The sequence below is a fragment of the Volvox carteri genome (assembly GCF_000143455.1).
Source record: "Volvox carteri f. nagariensis unplaced genomic scaffold VOLCAscaffold_135, whole genome shotgun sequence".
NCBI lineage: Eukaryota > Viridiplantae > Chlorophyta > Chlorophyceae > Chlamydomonadales > Volvocaceae > Volvox > Volvox carteri.
In genome coordinates, this window is record NW_003307678.1 from 57,236 (window position 1) to 63,338 (window position 6,103).

Here is a 6,103-nt window from a genome sequence, read left to right on the forward strand (position 1 = left end):
AAGGGGAGGGGGGGCTGGGGAGGGGGAAATCATATGTTGCAAGGAAACCAGGAGGAATGAACTGCTGCCGGAAGGTGTCTATAATCCGAAACTGCCCCTAGTGAGTCGGAAGCGATGAAGGGGGAGGGGCTAGGGGGCGGGGATATGTGTGTGTGTGTGTTTAAGAGGGGTTTGAGAAGGCGGGGGAAGGATTGCTGCTGGTGCTGGTGTTTATCCACACCGCTAGCTAGCACCCCCCGGATGTCTGGTGCCGTACTCTTGCCCGTTATTTGCACCACACCCCTCTCCCCCACCACACACACCCACACAACCTCTTCATCCTGACGTATAGCCGCTTCTCACATTGCGTGATCTCCTTCCCCCTCCCCGCCCCCCCTCCCCTTCTCCTACCCTCCTGTTCAGCGCCTGCATGAACGTGTTGGTGTTGGGGATCAACACACGGCTGGACGGTCCCCTCCTGAAGATGACGCACATGAAGTGGGACGCCATAAAGGAGATCGGGGACGAGTCGCCCTTCGTCGCCACCATCCGCAAGGTAGTGAGCATGTGTGTGTGTATGTGTGTATGGATAGCGTGGAATGGGAGGGAAAAGGGGGAGTGGGAGGGGAGCTCGCATGGGGCTGTGTTGGTGGAGTATATGCATGTTGGTGCAATCGGTTTGCCGCCCTTCCCCCCATTGTGTTGAGGTTTCTTAGGCTTAGCCTTGTCGTACGGGTCGGGTATTGTACGGGAGTCACTGCGTCTGTATGTGTGTATATGTATTTCGGGGACCCTGGACATCACCTAATTGGGTGAATGACCTAGCTCCCCGCGGGGGGGATGGGGGCCTCACCTGCGTTGCCAACACTCCACGGCACGCTGCGTGAATGGTGCTGGCCTAACAACACACACACACACACACACACACAAACATGTCGCACCCGCCTCATACCACCCTCCCCCCCCCTCATTCGTGGTTTGCCTCATCTTCTTGCAGCATCTATTCTTGTTTCTTGATCGCAACCTGCTCACAACCTTGCTGCCCTTCTGCTTCGCATGTGTGCTTGCCGCTGCTTCTGCTGCCTGGCAAGGTGAATCTGAAGGAGGTTTGAGCTTTGTCGGTATTTCGCGTTGCGTCGGTCGGCTAGCCGGATAGTCGGGTTGGTCGGGTCGGTTGCGCTTATTTTTGGGGGGTTGGGAGAAGCACTTGCATGTCACCATCAGCTTTTTATTACCAGCATATCAGCCAGTTCTCCACCAATCATCATCTATGCCGCCAAACTTTATTCCAGCTTCACGTCAGCAATTCTTTACCAATTATCTGCCCACATGTATACATGTACCTTTACTTCTTTACGGCTATTCTCTCGTGTTTATCTTGGCGGCTAGGTAGGATTTCCTGACATCCTCTTCACTACGTCATCCCGAGGTCGCCGCCTTCAAGAACGCCTTTTGGTCAGTTCTACTCCTGGTACACCATTGCCCTGGCAGCAGCTTCACTTGTTCGTGGTTCGTCTTTCCCCCTGCCTCATCCACCCGCCCCCAGGTGCTGTTGGACTGCGCCTTCCGTCTCGGCTCCTGTCTGGAGGCCGCCAATCTGTCCTTCTTGTGCGACAAGGTGCCGCAGATGTTCATACCCCGTCTGCACGAGTCCATATTCCGGCTGCGGCGAGTGGTGGATCTGGGGGTGATACAGCTGGCCATTGACATGAATGCGGTAGGGAGGAGGGAGGGAGGGGGGTGGCAGTGTGTGTATGTAGCAGCTGACCGCTGAAAAGGTCTCTCGAGTTGCTGGCGGTCGCGCTCTGCACGTATTTATAGCACCGTACTGTGTACCGGCTGCTACATTCCCCCCCTTTGAAGGGCACCGTCCCGGGCCCTTAGAGCCTCATATACCGCCAGCCTGTGCCTACCTTCGCCTACCCTCGGGCAGTGGGGTGGCCAGGCCCACGTCACGTCATGCCGCCCTTCATGCGCCTAGCCTTCAGGTTTTTCAGGCACAGAGACAATCCAGTCGGTTCAGCTACTTTTATAGTTGTTTGAGCGATAATCGCTCACTGAGTCGCCACTCCCGAAATACCACTCGAACGTAATCGGTGGGGGTAGAACCGACGACTTCAGGATCGTGATTTTTCACGAGGTCTCGATACCAAATGTAGCAGCTGACCGCTGAAAAGGTCTCTCGAGTTGCTGGCGGTCGCGCTCTGCGCGTATTTATAGCACCGTACTGTGTACCGGCTGCTACAGTGTATTGTGTGTGTGGTGTGAGTTTATGTATGTATATAGAGAGTTGATATAATGCTTTTAAGTGTTTCCTTTGGCTCCCGCTCATCCCTATCATGATTGCCTGTCGGTGGCCAAGTGGTCTTGGGGGGGATGTGCAGGGTCGTGGGGCTGCCGCCCCACTTCCCCGCACTTTCCCCCCTCTCCTGCCCCTTGTTCTTGGAAAGCTTTAGGCGAAAGTTTTTATCGGCTGGCATTAGCAAGCATGTGGGCTGTGTGCCTTTTCCAATGATTGAAACGGTTTGTTTTCTTGCATCAGTCGTACAGTGCAAATTGCCCACACGTTGCTAGTTGTTGCAACAGTAAAGTATAAGCAATTGATGAAGTGAAAGGAGAATGTCAGTATGGAGAACTAAGCATCTAAGTTTGTGATTACAGTCGAGTTGAGCCGTTAGTCCCCCCCATTTAAACTGGCAAGAGTTCCTTTTTTTGGGCGGGGCCCCAGCGTGAAGCACCCAGGGGGGCCCCGACCTGTAGGATTGCCCATTTCCGTGTGTGTGTGTGTGTCAACACCTCTCAGGCTAACTTTAATCTCAAAAGGTACTGTGCATCTTATATTTGAATTCTTAGATGACGGCGTATGATAACTCGAACTCCCAGGCCTTGAGTGTGTAACGGACCAAACATAATATTTCACCTGGCTGAAAACACGTTATCCGTACTATATAGCATTCTCTATTGCAAGATATCTCGCATGTAGCTAACAAAGATCGTATGAGCACAAACAACTTTGGCTGCCTCCATTGACCGAGCTCATAGTCACATCAACACCTCTCGGGCTAAATTTCATCTCAAAAGGTGCCGTGTATCTCATAATTAAATTCTGAGATGACAGTGTATGATAACTTGAACACCCAGCTTGTGTTACAATTTGCCTGCATGGGCATTCCGACTTGCCACCAGCAGGCGGACAAATAGTTGTAGTTCCGACATAGACGTGAATGATGATAGTCATTCCGTCGTCGGAACGGAGACCTTACCCCAACATCGCCGTAGCTCATATGTTATGAGCGGAGGCCTATCACCGTAGCTCATATGTTATGAGTGAGCGGAGGCCTATCCCGAGTCGCCGTAGCTCATATGTTATGAGCAGAGGCCTATCTCGAGTTCGCGTGTCGCCGTAGCTCATATGTTATGAGCGGAGCCCTATGCCGAGTCGGCGTAGCTCATCGCCGTAGCTCCCACGTAGTGGGTAAGCGGACGCCTTAGGCCGATTCGCCGTCCGTCTGTCTGTCTGTCCACCACGTCGCCGGTTCGATCCCCAGCGCGCGCGCGTCTTTTCTTTCTTTTTTGCTGTCGCCGTTATGCGTGACGCACCGAATCACAAACTTCAGCGCGCAAATTTTTCAGCGGAGGCCTATCCCGAGTCGGCGTAGCTCATCGCCGTAGCTCCCACGTAGTGGGTAAGCGGAGTCGCCGTAGCTCCCACGTAGTGGGTAAGCGGACGCCTTAGGCCGATTCGCCGTCCGTCTGTCTGTCTGTCCACCACGTCGCCGGTTCGATCCCCAGCGCGCGCGCGTCTTTTCTTTCTTTTTTGCTGTCGCCGTTATGCGTGACGCACCGAATCACAAACTTCAGCGCGCAAATTTTTCAGCGGAGGCCTATCCCGAGTCGGCGTAGCTCATCGCCGTAGCTCCCACGTAGTGGGTAAGCGGAGTCGCCGTAGCTCCCACGTAGTGGGTAAGCGGACGCCTTAGGCCGATTCGCCGTCCGTAGCCGTAGCTCCTACGAAGTAGGAAAGCGGAGGCCTTAGGCCGATTCGCTGTCCGTCTCTCCGTCCGTCTCTCCGTCCCTCCGTCTGTCTTCAGCGTCGCCGGTTCAATCCCCAGCGCGCGCGCGTCTATTTTTTTTCTCGCTTTTTTTTCTTTTTTTTCTTCGTATGCTTCATATGCTTCATATGCTTCATATGCTTCATATGCTTCATATGCTTCATATGCACATATGCTTAAGATGCACATATGCACATATGCACATATGCACATATGCTTCATCTGCACATATGCACATATGCACATATGCACATATGCTTCATATGCACATATGCACATATGCCACATTCGATGTGCAAGCATATGCGATCTGCAAGCATATGCGATCTGCAAGCATATGCAAGATGCGATCTGCAAGCATATGCCACATTCGATGTGCAAGCATATGCGATATGCAAGCCTATGCGATCTGCAAGCATATGCAATCTGCAAGCAGATGCAGTCTTCTGTTACATAACAGTAATGCCGTACACGCTTGATACACGCTTCATATGCACATATGCACATATGCACCTATGCTTCATATGCACATATGCACATATGCACCTATGCTTCATATGCACATGCGCACATGTGTTTCATATGCACAAATGCTTCATATGCAAGCATATGCCACATGCGATGTGCAGCTTCATATGCTTCATATGCTTCATATGCACATATGCACATATGCACATATGCTTCGGATGCACATATGCACATATGCACATATGCACATATGCACATATGCACATATGCACATATGCACATATGCACATATGCACATATGCACATATGCTTCGTATGCACATATGCACATAGTGTTTCATATGCACAAATGCTTCATATGCAAGCATATGCCACATGCGATGTGCAATCATATGTGATCTGCAAGCATATGCGATCTGCAAGCATATGCGATCTGCAAGCATATGCCACATTCGATGTGCAAGCATATGCGATCTGCAAGCATATGTGATCTGCAAGCATATGCGATCTGCAAGCATATGCGATCTGCAAGCATATGCCAGATGCGATCTGCAAGCATATGCCACATTCGATGTGCAAGCATATGCGATCTGCAAGCATATGTGATCTGCAAGCATATGCGATCTGCAAGCATATGCGATCTGCAAGCATATGCCACATTCGATGTGCAAGCATATGCGATCTGCAAGCATATGCGATCTGCAAGTATATGCCAGATGCGATCTGCAAGCATATACCACATTCGATTTGCAAGCATATGCGATATGCAAGCATATGCGATCATAGCTATGCTATGTAACGCTATGCTACGCTATGCTATGCTACGCTATGTGCTACGCTATGCTACGGAGCTACGGCCCACTTGCGCGAAAAGCGCGCTCTAGTAGCCGTAGCGACTTTTGAAGCGGAGGCCTTGGGCCGAGTCGCCGTCCGTCTGTCTGTTGTCTGTCCACCGCGTCGCCGGTTCAATCCCCAGCGCGCGCGCGTCTTTTTTTTGCGCGCTTTTTTTTTCTTTTTTTTTCTTCGTAGCCGTAGCGACTTTTGGAGCGGAGGCCTTGGGCCGAGTCGCCGTCCGTCTGTCTGTTGTCTGTCCACCGCGTCGCCGGTTCAATCCCCAGCGCGCGCGCGTCTTTTTTTTGCGCGCTTTTTTTTTCTTTTTTTTTCTTCGTATGCTTCATATGCTTCATATGCTTCATATGCAATAGCACATATGCACATATGCGCATATACACATATGCACATATGCACATATGCACATACACACATATGCTTCCTATGCACATATGCACATATGCACATATGCACATATGCTTCATATGCACATATGCACATATGCACAAATGCTTCATATGCAAGCATATGCCACATGCGATGTGCAATCATATGTGATCTGCAAGCATATACGATCTGCAAGCATAGGCGATCTGCAAGCATATGCCAGATGCAATCTGCAAGCATATGCCACATTCGTCGATGTGCAAGCATATGCGATCTGCAAGCATATGCGATCTGCAAGCGTATGCGATCTGCAAGCATATGCCATCTGCAAGCATATGCCAGATGCGATCTGCAAGCATATGCCACATTCGATGTGCAAGCATATG